Here is a 21218-nt window from a genome sequence, read left to right as displayed (position 1 = left end):
CTACAGGGAATGGCAGTAAAGGTGACAGCAAAGTGGAAAAACCTTGGATGCCATGCTAAGGCTTTGGGGTTTTGTCCTGTAAGTGATGAGAAATTCCAAGGACACAGATGGCGTAACAATGCCATGAATCTCCAGATCCCCAAAACTTTCCAGGAGAAAACATATTTTAGACATGAGAAGCTAGTGTAGACCTCTGCTCTGAATTTGTTTTTTTGGTTTTGCACTCTTTTCTGCTTGGTGGTTAATAAAATTCACTTACTGTGAACTGAGAAAAGCTGTTGACTTAAAAAAAAAATCACTTCAAAGCTTTTCTTCCCAGTTTTTTGGGCCTTCTCATATTTTGTGGAAAAATGGAATATTTTGCTTGAGAAATATCACTGTTTCGTTCAGTTTCAGAAAACTCAGCTAAATGTGCCAACCTTTGTTGATCCTTGTAAAAGGGAGTGCTTGATCAGGTATTTTGACTCAGGTCTCAGGGGAGGGAGAAGACTAGTGAAGGGTAGTCAACTTGGTACATGGGGTCGAGAAGGACTGGGTATGAGGCCGAGAGAAACGTCCAGAACAGCACCGTCCCATTGAGATCCAGTGTATCTCATAAATTTCAAGTTCATAAACAGTTTTACATATCGTGGTAGCCACATTATAAAAAGAAAAAAAATATGGGAAACAACACAATTGTCCATGAAGGGATGGATAAATACAACATACATACAATGGAATATTACTCAATCTTATAAAGGAAGGAAACTCTGACACATGTTACAACATAGATGACCTTTGATGACATTATGCTAAGCAAAATAAGCCAGTGACCAAAAGGCAAATACTTCATGATTTCATTCCTAGGCGGAACCTAGAAAGAAAATTCAGAGACAGAATAATGGTTGCCAGGGACTGAGGGGAGCAGGGAGTTGTTTAAAGGATATAGAATTCCAGCTTTGCAAGAGAAAAAAGAGTTCCGGAGATTGGTTGTATAACAATGAAGTTGCACTTAACACCACTGAATTGTACACCTAAAAATGATTGTTACATTTCATGTTTTCTGTATTTACCTATAATTTTCTTTAAATGTGAAGTAGTATATTTACCCCCATTGTATCTAAAACATTGTTTCAATATATAATCAAGACAAAACTATTGAGACAATTTATGTTTTTATTCCATAGGGAGCTCCTGGAATCTGTGTGTATTTTCATACTTACAGTACAACTCAGTTTGGATTAAATGCATTTCAAGGAACCAAGAGCCACATGTGGGTGCTGGTTGCCTGATGGTAACAGGCTTTCAGAGCCTTGTTCCTTTAGGCATGTGCCTTTGACGCATTCCTAGGAATGGGCTGCGGCCTGGTCTTTGTGCAGCTCCATGGGAGGGTCATCTCAATGATACTCAGGACCCCAAGTGAACCGAGATCAGAAGAGGCCTTTGAGCCCAGCTCTGTGATGCCAAATGAGTTCTTGTTTGTCAGTGCTCTGGCCGTTGTTGCAGCACTAACCTGTTGGCACACTGGTGAGTTGGGGTCACAGGTGACACACTGGTCAGATTCACTAGCTCTGGGACCTGAAGCAGGTTGCATAGCCTCTCAGAGACTGAAGAGCCTGAGTTCTTTTTTTTTTTTTTAATATTTATTTGAAAGTCAGTTAGTTACACAGAGAGGAGAGGCAGAGAGGTAGAGACAGAGAGAGAGGTCTTCCATCCGATGGTTCACTCCCTAGATGGCCACAATGGCCGGAGCTGTGCTAATCCAAAGCCAGGAACTTCCTCTGGGTCTCTCACATGGGTTCAGGGGCCCAAGGACTTGGGCCATCTTCTACTGCTTTCCTGGGCCATAGCAGAGAGCTGGACAGGAAGTGGAGCTGCCAGGTCTTGAACCGGTGCCCATATGGAATGCCGGCACTTTAGGCCAGGGTGTTAACCCACTGCGCCACCGTGCCGGCCACAGAGCCCGAGTTCTTTCACTGGTGAAATGGAGATAAGGGCAATGGCCTTCTTACAAGTCTTGTAAGTATTACATTGGAACACATGTTCAAAGCTTCTGCAGAGTGTCTGGTGTGTAGTAAACAGTGTTTGCCACTATTAAGTGTCGCCAGCAATGTGGTTACTACTACCCTGTTTTAGCTGTAGAGTCACATTTCAACATGCCTTTAGACTTTCAATCACTCCCTCAGCACATATTAAACAAGCTGATAGTCAAGAACACAGGCGCTGGCGTGAGCCAGACTACTTGGGCCCAAATTGCTGTCCTACCTGAAACTCACCCCCACAAAATGACCCAAGACCTCATCTGGTCAGTATAACCTCTTTGTCACTCAGTCTCTCAGCCTGTGAAAGGGGAATAAGAATAGAACAAACCACTTAGGGTTGTTGTGAGGACTCAAAGAAATACTGCAGGTGGGACACTTGTAAGTTGGGCCGCATTTTAACAACCCCAGGTGAGGGAACCTGTGTTTACTGATGGAGATGCCAGGGTGAATAGAGAGGGAGAGCCCTTCCAGAGCATAACATTGCAGGACAGGAAATCTTGAATTTCAACCAATATTACAATAAAGGCCGGGGAGTGTCAGCACATGGCGTTCTTCCCAACATCTTGCTCACATGCGTGTGCCATATTTAAAGGCCTGCTGCCCTCCCTTGGGGGACATAGCCCTCTTCTTTCTGAAGAGGCATGAGCAGGCCATTTCTCTGGGTCCTCCCTTCCTCTGAAGGACCAGCCAGGCCCCCTTTCCTTCTGAAGCCACTGCCCCTCTACCCTCACACGGCTTCAGACTCAGATTGAGGTCTGGGTCTCAGTAGCCACTGTTAGGGGAAGCTGTGCTTCCTAGAATAAGCCCTTAAAGACTGAAAAGGTCAATAAAGCTGAAGGAACACACACTTATAAAAATCCGCTTATCTCTGGTAGGAAAAGTTTGCTCCCAAGACACTACTACCTCCCACGTGTGTAGGTCAGGGTGGGTAAGTACATGCTGAGCGGCTGTGTAGCTCCCACTGGGCACCCTTGGCCTTTGCACAAATAATTATTGAATGAACAAAAGAGATTAGCACTGAAGCAATTTATAGTGAGCCACACAGGAGGTCAGGAAAACACAGATTAATCTCCAAGTTGATGAGACACAAGGGAGGAGGAAATAAAAGTAGGCGCAAATTGTTGATAAAATGGTCCTTACAGGAGGTAGGAACTGGAAAACAAGTACGCTACAGCTCTTATTTGGCTGGAGTTGCATTCAGAACCCCCCAGCCCCGGTCTGGCCTCCAATATTAAACCACGTGCATTTGGGAAAAGGATGCAGGCCAGTGAAAACCATAAAGCATGCTCCTCTCTCCCCTTCTAGGCTTTGCTACCCCTCACCTTCCCAAGGACTTCAGTTCTCTCACCAGCATCCCTCGGCTGCAAATCTTGTCCAAGAAGTGGGCTGACCTCAATGCTGGCTCTCAGGGGAGGGGAGAAACTCCCACTGAATCCACTGGACCAAAGAATCCACTGGAATTGAGCTCCAGGGCTCAGAATCCCAGCCTGGCTGCCCCTGCTGCAGCCCCCGCTCATCCCTCTCAGTGCCCTGGTACAGGGCTCAGTGCTTCCAGCCTCCCCTTCTTCACTCCTTAGAGAAACGGACAGGGCAGGCTGCCGAGCCTGGATGCGCACACAGGTGCCTGCCACAGCAAGGAACCCGAGCAGCTGCAGGCTTGTCCCAGGCAAGATGACACTGCGTGGCTCACCGGGACTCAAATGCAGTACCTTTTCACGGCTCCCAATTAAGAAAGAAAAAAGAATTTAATATTCATAGAATTGCTGGATAAAGTGAGCTGGCCCATACTACTAATGGTTTAGGATAATGGAAATATGTTGTGAGACCACTCAAGAAAGCTACAAAACATTTACATTTTTTACCTCAGTAGTACCAGCATAGAAAATTCATCTACTTCAAAAAAATTTTTCTAAAAGGAAAAAGCACTTTGGTCCCAGAAATATCCATAGAAGAATACAATTATGAAAAAAAATAGAAGCAATTTAAATATCACCACTGGCTGAACAAATCATGGCATAGCCATTTAAGGGATTAATCCATTTAATCCTGCCACAATTAACAGCATTAAGTGAAAGTCCTACTGGAATATGGTAAAGTATTACAAAATAATTTGAAGAGAAAATAGCAGTACAAATGAGTTTTTTTCTAGGCTATGGTTACCATTGTGTCAAAAAGGCTTACATGGAAAAATAGTGAGAGCAGAGGAAAAATAAGAGGTGTGAAGAGGATGAGATTAGGAGAAGGTATTTTACAAAACACCTTGAAATGTTTCCGCAATACATTCTTCCTCATAATGGCACAAATAAACAAGAACAAAGCACAAGCCTCGGGTTACTCATCTTGCCCCATTTCTTTAGCTTTCCCTGGGTTGCTTAAGTTAGGTCTTCTCAATGCGTCTGCCATGGATGCATCCTGATCATGCGATGGCCCTAAATACTGAAGTCTTTCCACCTGGCCGGCCACCTGCACCCTCCTGCTGCCACTCATCCCCAGCTTCGAGTAGCCTTATCTCTTTACCCCAGTGTATCTGAGAAAGAGTGGAGGGAGCTGCATCAGTGAAAGGAGTCCTTGTAGAAGACAGAGGATTCTTTCCTCTCTCCAGTTCCCATCCCCTGGTTCATATTTCATTGCACAACCCATAGCAACTTGGGAGCTGGGACCCTGACCCTCCTGCATAAAGGCATCCGGCTGACTGCTCTCCTCCCAGCCAAGTCCCAGCGTGAAGTGCCCCAGACTCTTCCACTCTCATGCACAGCTGCTTGAAGCCGCCTCTGAAGAACGCCCCCTCCCCTTTCTCCCTCCTTCTCCTTTATCCTTCCTCCTCGAGAAAATAAGCTAGCATTCACTTAGATGCCCAAGCATCTGAAACTTCAGTGCGACATGCCCATTAATATCAAAGCCTTGATATCAAAGAAGCACGGGGGCAGCCATGCCTTTGGATACCCAGAATGCAATCAAGGGCATGACCAGGTACACCTTTGCTAGTACATTATTTAGCATCAGTAACAACCACTACCCAAAGGCACATATCAGCTCACTGAACTAAGACAATCTTCTGCTGGTCCCACAGTGCTGTAGCACAAAATCATTTCCTCCTGTCCCCTTTCAACTTCAATTGAGCCATTGTTTACAGATAGCAAATTCCAAAGCTTGATTACAAAGCTCTCACACATACACACAACTTTCCCCAAGTTTGAAGCTGAGAAACTTTGCTTATTTGCCCTGGGCTGAGTATGGATAAAATGCAACCCCAACGCTTTTCCACGCCTCAGCTGTGCACACTGAATTGTTTTACTAGTTATAACTGAGAGGTTAAATCATGCTGGATTTGGTGCTGTTTACTTCAGACAACTCCAGCTGATACAAAAGTCACCATCACTCCTTCGCAACTGGTGGGATGTAAACAGCCCTCCAGGAGAAAGCAGTAGCCCCACTGAGAGGGAACAGAGAGCCAAACATCTGCAAAAGAAACTTGGCAAAGGGACCCTCTGGGGAGCCCTTCTGCTCCGAAAGGGTTGAGATGTCTTTATGCCATAAAACCCGCGATCAAGGATGTGGAAGAAAAGAAAAAGAAAACATTTTGCACCTGCTGTTGACATTTTTTACCATCAGTGAAGAAAATGCAAGTGCGTGTGGGCACACTCCTGCACCTCCTCTGGGAGAGGAGAGCAGATTCCAAATGCACTTGTTAATTGCTTAAATCACCACTCCCACCCCAACCCCCCTCCCCGGTCGCTTGGTCTCGTGAAAAGCCCCAGAACGAAGTCGCGCACCCACCTCACAGCCAAGCCCCCTCCCCAGCATCCTGTTCCCCCGCTGCAGAGAATTCATCAAATGCTACTCACATGCGGCAGCCTCAGCCTCCCTTTGCCTCTGCCCAGCCTGCGCACGGGCTCTGGGCGCTGATGCGGCTTTTCCTGTTGCAAGTGAAACAAGCCTTCATCGGCAGAGATGGTTTTCCTCTGGGCTGCTTTGTTTGAGGCTCCCCAGATGAACACCGACGCGTTTATGTCACTCTCTGAGTTTGATAGCTCCCCTAACACAGGAAGGGCTTTGGGGCTGTCATCTTCCACTGGCTGGGCTTCTGGGGAGAGAAACAAACCTGAATCTGACAACTGATCGCATCAAAACACTCCAGGGGATGGCAACCCAAGGCTATGAAGTAACACATTAGCTTACAGTGATACCACACAAAGCCGTAGATCATCTGTCTCCTGTTGGCACAGGGAGCCTAACCAAGTTGAAACGACATAATTTATGAACTTACAGCTTCAACTAAGACTCCAGGTCAAGTTAATGGGCATCATAAAGCACAGTGCCACAGAAGAATCCTGTAACCCCAGACAAGTTCAACAGGGTTGAAATCAGTAAGGAGGCAAGATCATTAGATAAAATATTAGATAAAATAGATAGAATAGGGCTTATATAAATTTAAGTAGACGTAGCTCCATCACTTATTAGCTGTGTGAATTTTGGCAAAGTCCTTCTCCTCTCTGAGCCGTTTTCTTCACCTGCCTACTAGGTGCAATAACACTGACCCCCTAGGAGAGCTTCAAACAAGTGAGATGGCCTGGGTAAACTACTCCCGTCAATACCCACTACCTGGTGGGCATCCCAAACTAGCTACAGAGATGCCCTGCTTTGCAGCGATGTTTGTTCCCTTTGGGGACTCCTCACCTGTCACAGAACCCATGGCTTTTTTTTTTTTTTTTGAGATATTAGGACCATCCCAGTGGCCCCTGTCACTCTCCTTGGGGAAACAGATTATGGTACATTTAGAACAGTCCTAAATTCTAGGTCTCAAGCACCTCAGAATCTGGAGATATCTATCTCTCAGATATGGGAAACTGAGGCAGAGATTGATCAAAATCACTCAGCAATGAGAAGGCGCTGAATTCTGATGCTTTCTCATAGAGACCTGGAAGGACGGAACAGAAATCTACTCTCACTGCAGCTCTTCACGTAGGAGGACTGGGGTTTCTCCCAACATTTTGACAAGGGGACTCTCAGTAGAGAAATCTGTATTCATTCCGGAAAGTACAGGAGAGTGTGTCTGAGTGATAAGAATCAGAATGTTAAAGCCTGCATAGACGTCTGAGGCACTCACACTAACTTCTCTTTTCCTAATTGAGAACACTGATGCTCCAGGGCTGGCCATTCATGACTCTCTTACTATCTTCCATCAGTCCAAAGCAGAAGAAAGCTTCTGCCGTGTCTTAGCCTTTGGACATACACCAGTTGCTGTTTTGGGGGATTCCTACCATGCTGGGGTAGTTTCAATGGTGTTAACATAAACTAGACCCAAGGTTAGCAAATGGTTTGACACAGTTGTCAATTTCTATATCTCACCCCACCAAGCCTGAAAGATGGAAAAAATGCTTGCGTATCACAGACCTTGCTGTCTCAGTGATTCAGTGTGAATCGAGAAATGTTGAAAACCTCGATCAGAGAGGCTGCTCACATGAAGGGATATTGTGTCTGTGAAGGGACCGTAAGATCTGAAAGGACGACTGGAGAAGGAACAAAGTAATCAGCCAACCAAATCACACACCAGTTCCTTCCAAGAGCCAAAACAGCATCAATAAGACAGCACAAAACATGCATGTAACATTTCTGGGGAATGTATACCAGGTATCAACACACTGCTACATTATAAGGGCTCAGTAAATGTTGGGAATTTGTGATAATCACTAATTAGGAGGCAGGTAAAGAAACTCCCATAACTTGAGTTTACAGCTTGTACCAGGATCACACCAGCATCTTTTATGTTATCTCAGGGACAGATAATATAAGCCCCAATTTATGGGTGAGGAGGTTAAGGCACAGGAATTTAAGTAGTCAGAATATTTACAAAGTTCTACACTGACAAAACCACCAGCATGAGGCCAGCACTGTGGCATCGAGGGTAAAGCCGCCACCTGTGAAGCCAGAATTCCATGTGGGCACCAGCTGATGTCCTGGCTGCTCCACTTCTGGTGTAACTTCTTGCTAATGGCCTGGGAAAAGCAGAGGGAGATGGCCCAAGAGTGAAGCAGCAGATGGAAGATCTCTCTCCATCTGTAAGTCTGACTTTCAAAATATATAAATCAATCTTAAAAAAAAAAATGCCTATTGACTCTGCTTCTCTCACATTACTGTGGATGAGTTTTCCATTGTCTCATCTAAGGCCAGGTCAATTACCCAGACATCAGTGCAGCTATATGTCTATGTTGTTCCTTCACCATCAGGTTTCTTTGTCTCCTGGGTCATTCTGAGCAGCTTTATGCTATCTTTAAAAGAAGCGTTCAGTTGATCCATTCATCTCCAGTTGTGGCCTATTTATATGTTCTCCCATCTGTAAACAATCCTCTCAAAAGCTAGACCTCATTGATGACACAATGGTTGAGGAGGCTGGGCTGGGGCCAAAGCTGGTGGCAGGAAAGCAATTCAGGTCTTCCACGTGTGTGGCAGGGACCCAACTACTTGTGATCCTCCACCTCCGACTTCTCACCTGGAAGCTCGAATTAAAACTGGGGCCAGAACATGAAGCCAGGCATCCTGCTATAGGATGCCACCATTCCAACTGGCAGCTTTAAGAGCTATGCCAAACACCCACACCCCTCTCCTTTTCTCTTGGACTCACTCCAATCCAACTCTTATTGTCACCTGTCAAGCAAACTGCTTTTTTCAAAGTCACTGATGCCCTCCATATTGTTACCAGTAGTCCTCCTCTTTTGATGAGTATCATTTGACACAGGTGATCACTCCCTTCCCTCTTGAAATACTTTATTTGTTGGCTCCCAGGACTCCACGCTGCCTTGGTTTTCTTACTGCCTCACTGCCTGTCCCTTCTGAGTCTGCCCAATACACAGCACTTCCCTTCCAGTCACCAAGAAGTGGAATTAAAAAGCTAGAAGCCAGAAAGCTCAGATTAGAAGATTAGCTATATAGTTCGATAGGGTACAATTTTGGGGAAGTTTTTTTGACAGGCAGAGTTAGACACAGAAAGGTCTTCCTTTCCGTTGGTTCACCCCACCAAGTGGCAGCTACGGCCAGCATGTTGCGGCCATCTGAAGCCAGGAGCTAGGTGCTTCCTCCTGGTCTCCCATGCGGGTGTAGGGCCCAAGCACTTGGGCCATCCTCCACTGCCTTCCTGGGCTACAGCAGAGAGCTGGACTGGAAGAGGAGCAACCGGGACAGAATCCAGCGCCCCGACTGGGACTAGAACCCAGGGTACCTGCGCTGCAGGTGGAGGATTAGCCAAGTGAGCTGCGGCGCCGGCCAAAGTTACTTAACTCTTATCCCCTAGTTTCCTCATCTTTACAACAAAGGTAATGATAGTTCTAACCTTTATGGGTTGTTATGAAGATAAATGAGATAGTTTATGTAGGGGCCAGTGCTGCGGTGCAGCGGGTTGAAGCCGCCACCTGCAGAGCCAGCATCCCATATGGGTGCCCGTTCAAGTCCTGGCTGCTCCACTTCCAAGCCAGCTCTCTGCTGCGGCCTGGGAAAGCAGTGGAGGATGGCCCAAGTCCTTGGGCCCCTTCACCCGCGTGGGAGACCTGGAAGAAGCTCCTGTCTTCAGATCAGCGCAGCTCCAGCCATTGCGGCCAACTGGGGAGTGAACTAGCGGATGGAAGATGGATCTCTCTCTTTAACTCTGACTTTCAAATAAATAAATCTTTCAAAAAAAAATGAGATAGTATATGAAAGCACTTAGAAGACAGAGCTGGAACCTATGATGCACTGTGTGAGTATTTTTATTTTATTACCTACCTCTTAATGTCTAGCATTCATTCTCTCCCACAGCTTTTATAAAGTATCGCGGTGGATTTAAACCTATGGTCTACACCTGCTACCTACAACGTGGACCCAATCCTTTAGTGACTACCTTCTTTAAATGTTTACTAGGTATCTCAAACTTCAGAGATCCAAGGCCAAACACCCGTTTGTCTGAACTAAAAAGTTTTCTCAAGTTTTCTTCATCAGTTAATGAAAGTTCTGTCTTTTTAATCACTCAGGTCAAAGGCTTTGAAACTATTATTGATCCATGTTTCCCCTACATTCCACATTCAGTGCGTCACAAATCCTGAGCACTACCTGTACATATATCCAGAATTTGGACACTTCTCACTTTCTCCACAGTTACCCACCTGTTCCAAGCCATCATCAGGTCTTGCACAGACCATTTCAATGGTTTCTTGACTGTTAAGCTTTCTTTCACTCCTTCTCTCTTGCAATCTGTTCTCAACACTGCTTTTTTAAAACATGGATTCGGACCATGACGCTCTTGTGCACAAAATTCCTCTGAGGCCCCTCCCCCCACTCACACAAAGGTCAATGTCCTTATAATGATTTACAAACCCCTATAAGGCCGGCTCCCTGCCTGCCCCCTTCTTTCACCTTTTGACACTCATCTTCTATCACTCTCACCATCATTACCACTGCCCTAAAAACACAGACTTGTACTGGTCTATGGACACACCAGGGAACCCATTTCAGGGCCGCTGAGTTTGCCTTTCTCTGGGACTACAGCGCTGAGTCTCCAAGTACCTACCTGATTCATTTCTTACCTTTCACTTTTCCAGTGCCAGTTTCTCAGTGACACCATCCCTGACCACCGGATTTAAAATTGTTCTCCTCCAAACAATCCCTCTTCCATCTGTACTTTCCCCATAATACTTATCACCAAATAACAAAAAGTGCATTTCTTTTTAAAAAATGCTTAGTTTTATTTCAATAGAAAGGCAGAAAGAAACAGAAAGTTCTTCTACCCACTGATTCAGATCCCCAAACACTGGCCCCCATTTTCTATTTTCCTATTTTTTGTGTGTGCATTGTTTGTCTCCCACTGTGAACATGTGAGCATGGAGCTGGGTGTTTGGCACAGTGGTTAAGATGCTGCTTGGGTTCTCTGTTCCCAATTCTAGTTTCCTGCTGATATGCAACATGCGAGGTGGTAGGTGATGGCTCAAACATTTAGATCTCTATCTCGAACATGGGAGGTCCAGATTGAGTTCTGGGCTCCTGGCTTCAGTCTGGCCCTGCCCCAGCCATTGCAGCTGATGAGAATATAGGCTTGATGAGAACAGTTTCCATTTATTTGTTATTCTTTTCCTCACTGCAGTTAACCTGGTATTTAGAATAGAGTCTATACCAACTATATACTCATTAAATTATCCTGCAATGGATGAGTGGGGCTAAAAGAACTTAATCTGCTGTCAAAGGTCACAGGGTTAATACTCAGAGAAACTGGACTTGAGCAGATCTTTATGTTTCCATAGCTCTTGTTTTTTCCAATGCACCAGCACTGTCTCTATCAAACTGTTGTGCCAACCGTAGTAGACCTGCTTCTGCCCGCTAAAGCAATGTTTTCATTTCTTGGAGACTGGTGGATCTTATGCTACATTTTAGTGGTTTCTGGCTGTATGGCTGTCATTGCTTGTGAACATTTCTATCAACAAAATACTTGTGAGCTGTGAGTGTATTGTATGAAAGGAAAGAATGGCCACTTCATCCCTTTGAATAGATTTCTTGGACATCAACATTCTGCCTGAAATGAGAATTTTCCTTATGGTTGATGTCCTTGACTGCCCATTTGGAGTAAAGAAGCTGTCTCTAATGTTTTTTAAATGTGGGTTTTTTTATGTGAAAAATTATTTGAGAAAAAATAATTCTCTGGAATAATTGAATTTTGCAACATGTTTCAGGAGTGGTGGTTGAGCACTATGAGTGAATAGGGGTTCTCAGTTGTTTCCAACAATACATGGGGAACTGAATTCACTCTTTGTTCGTAAGATTTAATTTCTTATTTGAGGATATCTTAAGTGTCCACTGGGAGAAAACACTGTGCTCTCAGGGCTACCAAGAATCCTACCTTGGAGGAGAACTCTGAAAAGTGGCAAAGACCTCTGGCTTAGCCATCAGAGACTTCAGGTCCCATTCCCAGTTCTGCTCCTGAACAAGTGGGAGACCTTGGAGAAAGCTCTTCAACCCACCTGAGTGCTGTTCCTTTTCCTGTGTAAGAAGAGGCTGGACTAGCTTATCTCTGCTGTCCCTTCAGGGTTTACATCTCTGTTAACCATTCCTAGTTGTGAAGGTGGGCAGGTCCTGTACTGCAAACAAGTGACTAGTGTCTAAGTTTCAGCTGGGAGTCTCTGGGCATAACTGAACCAAACATACCTGGCCAATGTCAGAATGCATTCACTCATTATCAAATATCTATTTGCCACTTTGTCATATATACTAAGTCTATCAACAGGACAATTATGATGCTATGAGTATAGGGTAACAGAAGGGCCTGTAGAATAAATACATGTTTTAGGGATGAATATTTGGAGGATACGATCCTAAAGTTGAATCTTGAACAATAAGAAGGAGTTTTCTGAGAGGTCAAAGGCAGAAAGAGATTAACTGGGTGATACAGATGGAGAAAATATCCTTGATGAAGGTAAGAAAGCTTCCAGAATGGGATCATATTTAACCAACTGAGATTCAGGAGAAGAAGTCTGACCCCATGCTTCATTTTTCCTACTCTTCTCTAAAAATTCAAAAGTCCTGGCCAGCGCCATGGCTCACTTGGCTAATCCTCCACCTGCAGCACCAGCACCCCGGGTTCTAGTCCAGGTTGGGGCGTCAGATTCTGTCCCAGTCGCTCCTCTTCCTGTCCAGCTCTCTGCTGTGGCAAGGGAAGGCAGTGGAGGATGGCCCAAGTCCTTGGGCCCTGCACCCGCATGGAGACTGGGAGGAAGCAACTGGTTCCTGGCTTCAGAACGGCGCAGCGCACTGACCATAGAGACCATTTTGGGGGTGAACCAACGGAAAGGAAGACTTTTCTCTCTGTCTCTCTCTCACTGTCTAACTCTGCCTGTCAAAAAAAAAAAATTCAAATGTCCTTACTTCTATTAATCCTAAGGAAAGGAAATTGGGGTTTCAAAGCTTATCCAATGGCATTGTATACAAAGATGGCGAAGGAACTGACCAAAATGAGATCTAGGGATTATCCTTGTATTTCTCGGCTAATGCTGGCCTCATGTCCTGCCATCTGTCCTCTCTCACCCCTGGCCTCACTGCTCTTCTAAGCAAGTTATGTAGGTATACCACAACCACCCTGAACGTGTTAGCATTCATCAAGTAAAGACATAATGTGGCTGAACCAATTTCCATGAGGAAAGGTTCTATAAGGAGGACTAAGATACAAGGCTGATGCCAGATATTCTGGGCTCAACTCCTACCTTGGAACTGACTTTCTTCAAGTTAAAATAGGAGATAATGATAGCATTTTGCTTCTGAGGTTTGTGAATTAAATGAGATAATCCATATAAATCTCTTATCCTGGTGCCTGGTATAGAAGAAAAGCTCAGTAAATGTTAATTGGCATTTTCTCAGAAATGGACACCAGAAACCCCAACCTAACTTAGTGCTGGGTCAATTGACTCAATGTACTCTCTGTATTAAGCTATGAAAATTGGAATTAAATGGATATTTCTTAACTGTAATGATGAAATAATTGTTCAAACAATTGTTAAAGTAATCCTGGGGTCAGTGCTATGGCACAGGTTAACCCTCCACCTTTGGCACTGGCATCCCATATGGATACCAGTTCTAGTCCCAGTTGCTCCTCTTCTGAGCCAGCTCTCTGCTATGGCCTGGGAAAGCAGTAGAAAATGGCCCAAGTGCTTGGGCCCCTGCAGCTGCGTGGGAGACCCAGAAGCTCCTGGCCCCTGGCTTCAGATCAACTCAGCTCCAGCTGTTGTGGCCATTTGGGGAGTGAACCAGCAGATGGAAGACTTTTCTCTCTCTCTCTCTCTCTCTTTTGTCTGTTAACTCTACCTCTCAAATAAATAAATAAAATCTTCAAATAAAATAAAGTAATCCTATCACACGCTAACTTGCCAACTTTGTTACTAGTTGGCCAGCTGCCAAGATGGAGATACATGCTTAACCACGAGATCCAGGCTAGACCTGCCAAAGATGCTTCTTTTTAAAAATTCAGTTGATATTTACAAACTCTTTCACTTAAGCTTCTGGGGCAAGGATGTATATCCAACTTTATATTCCCAATAATTACCGCAGCAGCAACTATTTTGCAAGGCCTTGCAGTCACCTGTCACAACTGGTCCCACTGAAGCTTTGTAGAAAGCCAAATGCTCATGCCCACAGATTATCCATCTTTGCAGAGTTTAATGCTAATTATGCATTGGTGATGCCAAGTCACCATTATTAAACTTGTGTACAGCATAGCAATGTGATGCCTAGGTTCACAACAAGAAAGTGGACTCTGAACCCAGGTGTAAATCATGGAGATGAGGCTTGCAAAGGCAGTTTTTGCAACCACTGAAGTAACCATGTTGATTTTTCAGGATCTGCACTGGGAGTTTGAGACACTTGGCAAGTTTCACTTGGGGCTTTCTAAGATCTGGCAAGAGCTTGTTGGGCTGGAAAACTCCCTGGACACTGATCTGAGCATGTTCTTTGTAAAGAACAGGGAGCCTTAAAGGCTTGCTATTACTGAACCTCTTCCCTACTGCCCCCCACCCCCAGCCCCATGGCTCCTGTTCTTCACAAAAGTCTCTGGTAAATTTCAGTTAATTATGATTTCCATAAGATGTAAATGTTAGATTGCTCATTTTCATTAAACTTCCAAACTGGTACAACTTCAGTGCATTTCAGTGCAATAAGTAATAGCATGCATGAAAGAATCTTTTTATCCTCTGATTAAACAGGGGTCATTTTCTGTCTCCCAAGAAAGAGAATGCTTGGAATAAACCAGAGGCCACTTGCTGATGGGTTTTGGGCAGGAAGGGCTGTTGGCTCTCAGATTTCAGGGCTGCTGTGTGGTGCCTCAGGTTTCACCAGGATGTCACGTTCTTGGTAACAGCATCCACTGTTCTTCTAACAAACACCCAGTGACAAGCACCATGCCTCTGCTTCTCTCCAGGACTGGCAGAGGACAGAGAGGCCACAGCTGGGAGAGACAGAACAAGCCCATATTTCATAACAATTACTCTGGATTATCAGGAAAGGTGGTGAGAAAAACTATTAACGGGTTGGTGGAAAGGAGATTTATGGCTTGGCAGCTCAAAGGTGTGACAGGTTTCTCTTCTGATGAAAAATCACTTTTCTGGAGGTGAAAAGAGGGCAGGCACCCACTCAGCAGATGGGAATCCATCAAGTCAGCTTCAGTTGTGAACGACTTAGCTCCAGTTTAAAAATGTCCCTTCAACTCCTCAAGACAAATAATTTATTTGTCATAGGTAATATCGCAGGATTTGCAAAGCTTAACATATATCTGTCTACTAAAATACCTTATTCCCTATAATCCATGACAGTGTTTTAAATCAGTGGGCCATCTACTGTCAGAGAAACAAATAACACATAATGCTTAACATATTCTCTCAGAACCATCCTTGGGGACTTTTCTTTGAGACCAAGTCTATCCTTCTCTAGGGAGCAAACAGAGATGTCTGCAGAATATGGAAGGAAATGTGTGCATCAGTTCTTCCAAATCCTTGTGCTGGGGTATCTTGTAGAAATTTTAAGCTGAGAACTCAAGGTAAGTGGCAGGGCTAGCACCTCCAGAACTTCCTACCTTGCCCATTGGCTGCTCAACATAATGTCTGTCGTTACTTTCACCTACAGGATTGTCCTTAATTCTCAGAGCAACCCCATGAAGTGGGCATCATCTGTCCTTAAGGTTTAGTTCCCCGGGTTAAGGCCACGATGAGATCAAGCTTCTGTAAACATAGCTACTGCCCTTTCCACTACCCCTCCCTTCGGCACTGTGCGGGATGAGGAGCCCTAGACCTCTTTCTTGGAATGTACCATTTGGTATGCACTTCCTGACTTGGGCACATGTGACAGGCAGCTGACAGACTGCAGGAACAGAAGACAACCGAGTAAGAGCAATGGAAAGGGCCTTGGGCTGCTAGTCTAGTATGGTTCACCCTCAAATCAGATTTTGTGCACTGCTTTAATTTGATAAGAATTTTTCCACTCTAAATTTACAAATGAATAAAGCTAAAATAACTTACTGAAGCACTTACTAATTAATAATCAAACTCAGACCTTCTTGGCTTCATGTCCAGTGATTTTTAAGTTGCCCCTTAAAATTTATTGAACACTGATTAGGTTCATTATATAGCCTGATAAGAAAGGACTGGGTTTTCCAGATCATGAATGGGATTAATATGGTTAATCTAAACAACAAAAAGAACTATATTGGAAATAACCCATTTAACGATGAAAATGTAACACTTGTTACACCAGAGGTACCCAAGCGATGTCTGTTAAGTGAGTGGACAAACGTATGAGTAAATGAATTGACCTACATCAGCATATTAGCACACCTTGTAAAGCTGGACAGCCCAATGATAGGATTCATCGGTGCGCAACTAATCAAGCACTCTAAATACCAACAGATCCAACATCACATCAGCAATCATGTTCAAAGCTCCTCCTTACTACCACCCACAAGGTAGGTCAGACAACTCTCCCAATACAAGATGGTGGTGGCCTTGATTTCAGGAGCACACAGATGGAAGGAGACCAGAAGATGAGGGGTTTAAGCTAAGGCTAAAAATCTCCTGTCTGACAATCACTCAGATCAGGAGAGTTAACAGGGTTAACATGGCCCTCAAAATCCCAGAGCTGAAGCCATTTGATTCTGATGGCAGATGCAGCCCCATGCCAGGCTCCTGGGTCAAACTGCTGCTGTGGAAGCCTACTTAGGGATGTCTGATTTAGTGGTCAGGTCTCTCAGGGTCAAGATAAACTTGCTTCCAGTCCACTCTAAATGTGGGTTTTATTGAAGACTTACCTCATTTCCATGTTTGGTCTTTTTCTACTTTCTTTTTGTTTTCTAGAACCTGAGTCCCTGCCTTGATAAACTGACAAGTATCCCATGTCCTGTAAGCCAGACCTTGCCTTATTCTCATCAACTTTGTAATAGGGATGAAAGGCCTGCTTCAGGTTACTGTTGCTAACTCCCTCAAATGCTCACTGCATGGAACTCATCACCAGCACCAAGCCTCCCCATAGGCAGAACTCTACAACTTCTTTCCTCTGTTGCTCTCCCCCTTCCCTACTTCTGTCATTCAGCATGCCTTGCTCAATCCCTTCTCTACTGCATTCAGCTGTCACTCCATTAATATAGAACATCCTTCTATCTTACCAGGTTATCACAATAGCCACCCAATGTGCTACCTCCCCTCCACACCATAGTCCATACTGCCAGAAAATCGAACTTTGTAAAAAGATCTAGCCAGTCACGGTGTCCCTGCTGAAAGCATTTCAGCCATTCTTTATTACGAATTGTTTCATTGGCAGAAAAATCACTCCCTAAATTGATAACTACATCCTAATCCCCAGAACCCCAAAATATGTTAGATTATATTATAAAGCAAAATTGCTTGCAGATGAAATTAAAGTTGTTAATCAAGTGACCTGAATTTAGGTATATCACACTGGATTTTTTAGGTAAGGCCAATTTAGTCACATGAGTGGATAAAGGAAGCAAGAGATACATCAAAGGGATGCAACTTGGTGACCATCCAACAAACCTGAGTTTGTTGGCTTTGAAGATGGAGGAAGGGGCTACAACCCAAGGAATGTGGCAAACTCTAGAAGCTGCAGTTTACTGCCAACAAGATCATGAGAACCTCTGTCTTAAAACTGCAAAGAACTCTTTTCCGCCAAGAAGTCAAATGAACAAGGAAACAAACCCTTAACTAGAACCTGTGGAAAGGAATGACACCTTGATGTTAGTCCCAGACCTATCGCCTACAGAACTGTAAGATAACAAATATTTATTGTTGAAGCCCTAAGTTTATAGTTAATTGGTTATAGAAGACAGAGAAAACTAGTAGTATCAGATAAAGCTATTGCCATAGACTACCATGGGATATGGCCAGGGTCAACATCTTAAACCCCAAATCCTTCCTCTCCCTATCTTTTCCTTCTGTTTCAAAAATGCTGAACTGATTGTGTTGTTCACATGTGATTTCCCTGCTAGACACACTCTCTTGTTGTTTGCCCCAGTCCTACTCATCCTGCAAGACTCTGCTCTGGCTCTAGAAAGCTTTCCCTGAACCCCACAGTTCTAGCCCTCTCAGTCTCCCACTTGCTGACCTGGGCACCTCTTCTTTGCTTCTAGGACCCCCTGAGACTGTCATTTGGTCTCTCATCATGTGATGATACTTATTCTATTTACACACCTTTTACTTTGCCCTGCCTCGTCCCAAGTTGCAAGCTCCTTGAAAGCAAGGATCTTATCCAACTCTTGGGTGCTTTAAGCAACTTAGGGAAGTTAGCGCACAGGAAGGCCTGGATTAATGATTTGAGTCTAAGCTGCAGGAACTTTATGGCACTGACATTTAAAGGGAACTCTAGAGTTTGTGTTTTTCTTTTCAGCACGAGGGTGGAGGATTATAAAAGAATGACTTAAATAGAGCAGGCCTCAAAGCCTTCTTTAGGATGAGATTCTTTGATAGTAATTTAGAGAAATAATAACACCTCTTGCTCAGCCCATGCTTTTCAAACCAGCTAATCAGAGTATTACACTGAGGCCTGGATCCAATCCTTACTAATGATTATATATGTAAAATTTTATACGCAAATCACATTTTATAAACATAGATATCTAGAAATATGCTTGCATTTGGAGGGTAGGGTCTCCTTGATCCAAGGCACAACACGGTCTACTGGCATCCCACATTCAGTGTTAGCCTTATGTCCTCTGGATAGCACCTTCCCTTGCTTCCTTCTTGGTTCTTTTGCCCATGGGTTCTTCTGCCCACGTCTCTGTTGCTCCCCAGAGAGCATATCTAATTTCCAAATTTGGACCCCCCCTCTTTGACTGCCATTCAGGCAAGAACTTCCCATTCTGACAAAAGAGTGTGTCCTAACACCTAGCTGGAGCCTTGGTCCAGAGTCACAAAAAGGCAAGAAACATGTTTTTTCTTCAATTCACATGTTGTGCCATGAGCTACACTTATTCATAAGTCACACCCAAACATTCCAGTGATAACTCAGAACTGGCTTCTGCTGTCTTCATTGGCCAGTCCCTTTGGAACCCCAGACCCTCTGGAAGTGTCCTGGAGTCTGGCTGAGAGAACTCTGAGAGCCACGACGGGCCAGTCATTGTGGAGCAGCTGGCAGAGGAGCAATCAAGCCGAGCAGCTGAATCTTGAGCTTTCCTCAGAAGCACATGAATTTACAGATCACAGTCAATCCCCATACTGAATGAGTGCCTACCCAGGGGCATGTATCTAGGCCTTCTTTCACTAATATACTTCATCAGTTCTGAAACTATTCACGGGGTAGCAGAAAAACTGGCAGCATCTGCACACACCTAGGTTCATGCTTTGATTTTGAATGATTGGCCTCTTGCTCACTTCATTATACACCAGCCCCCATCGCTTCAAGATCTTTGCATCTGCAATTTCTGCTCCATCTTCTGCATCTCATTTTTTTTCCTCCTTATAAGATCATTTTCATCCATATATATTGACATTTTCCATAGAAAAATCTATATTTATTCCATATTTCTCTCCAGCTACTGTTCCATTTTCTGTTCTCTTTATAGCTTCTCAAGAGTTGTCCATCAACTCCTGCCCTCAAAATTTTCTCCTTTGATTTTCTCCAGGATGTTTTCCAATCTGGTTTTGGTTTCTACAACTCCACCAAAACAATTATTGTCAAGGCCAGGCATGACATCATTTCTTAGTCTTTTTTTTTTTTTTTTTTTTGACAGGCAGAGTGGACAGTGAGAGAGAGAGACAGAGAGAAAGGTCTTCCTTTGCCGTTGGTTCACCCTCCAATGGCCGCCGCGGCCGGCGCGCTGCGGCCGGCGCACCGCGCTGATCCGATGGCAGGAGCCAGGAGCCAGGTGCTTCTCCTGGTCTCCCATGGGGTGCAGGGCCCAAGCACCTGGGCCATCCTCCACTGCACTCCCTGGCCACAGCAGAGAGCTGGCCTGGAAGAGGGGCAACCGGGACAGAATCCGGCGCCCCAACCGGGACTAGAACCCGGTGTGCCGGCGCCGCAAGGCGGAGGATTAGCCTAGTGAGCCGCGGCGCCGGCCCATTTCTTAGTCTTCATTTGTCCTGTCAATAGCATTTTACTTTGTTGAATTATTTTCCTTCATGAAATACTTTTCCTCACTTTGAAAGCTTCACTGTATTGATTGTCCTCTTACCTCACAATCCCCTTGTGCTCATTTTCTTATATTAATTCCTTCTTTCTACCCAACCCCTTATATCTACTGCTTTCATACATGCATCCAAACTCAAGCTGTCAAAAAAACTAGAAGTAAACATGGTGGAATACACTCTTCAGTGTGAACATCTGCCTTGAACTCCAGACTAATCTGTTGAATTGCCTACTCACTATCTACATGAAAAGGTTAGACAGAAATTTCCAACTTAACATAGCTTAAACCAAACTGATGTCCAAGTCTACTTCATCACCACCTTAAAGTTGTCAAATTCTATGTCATACAGTCATTCTGGTCTCCTCACTTTTCCTCAAACTGTGCTTCTACCACATCATTCCAAATGTGATTGGCTTCACCTTCAAAATATATCCAGTGACTTGCCATAAACCTACCCTCCCTCCTCCTGTTTTGCACTGGTGCCCTTGCTCCAAGCTCTTTGAGCTCTGAACAAACCACCTAGTTGAGCTCTCTGTTTCTGCCACTGTCTCAACAAGGCAAGAGGGAGAGGCAGACTTTGAATAAAAAATGCTTCTGACTCTTAACACAAAGCTAAAGTGACCCCTTCACAATGTAAACTCCAGCTCCTGAATCACTCTTAATAAAAGCCACAGTCTTGATAGCAGCCTTGAGGTCATGCAGTGTCTGGACCCTCTGACTCTACAGCTCACACCTTTCCCTCCCCACTATACCCATCCACAAGGTTCTCCTTAAAAATTCAAAGCAGGCCTGGGCATCTTCTGCTGCCCTGGCATGGAGCACTGTGCTCTGCTTAGAGCCATGACTCATCTCCTTGCTCTGTTCACATTTATACTCCAGTGTTCCCAACTTCTTGGTTATCCTATACGAAATAGCCTTCTTTCTCCCACACCCGATGAGTGATTTCTGCTTTCCTTCTCTGTGGCAAGAATCAAATATGAGTGGAGGTGATGGGAAGGAAAGGAAGAAAAAGAAATGTAGAGAAAAGTGGGTGAAGATACATCAGTATTAAAAACCAATTAATGAAG

At 44.5% G+C, this 21218-nt stretch overlaps 1 protein-coding gene across 1 annotated transcript in view; it reads right to left on the bottom strand.

The window, feature by feature from the left end:
- Nucleotides 1-6125, bottom strand: part of ANKFN1 (ankyrin repeat and fibronectin type III domain containing 1) — a 461309-nt gene extending 455184 nt beyond the window's left edge. Inside the window, exon 1 of the mRNA XM_051825489.3 lies at nt 5867-6125. The gene's annotated coding sequence lies outside the window, so the exon portion shown is untranslated. The remainder of the gene's footprint in view (nt 1-5866) is intronic.
- Nucleotides 6126-21218: the final 15093 nt, after the last annotated feature.

Source organism: Oryctolagus cuniculus, chromosome 17 (assembly GCF_051225735.1).
Source record: "Oryctolagus cuniculus isolate XC-2025 breed Fujian yellow rabbit chromosome 17, ASM5122573v1, whole genome shotgun sequence".
Taxonomy (NCBI): Eukaryota; Metazoa; Chordata; class Mammalia; order Lagomorpha; family Leporidae; genus Oryctolagus; species Oryctolagus cuniculus.
Note: the sequence above shows the minus strand (reverse complement) of the source record. Positions and strands in the feature narration are given on the sequence as shown.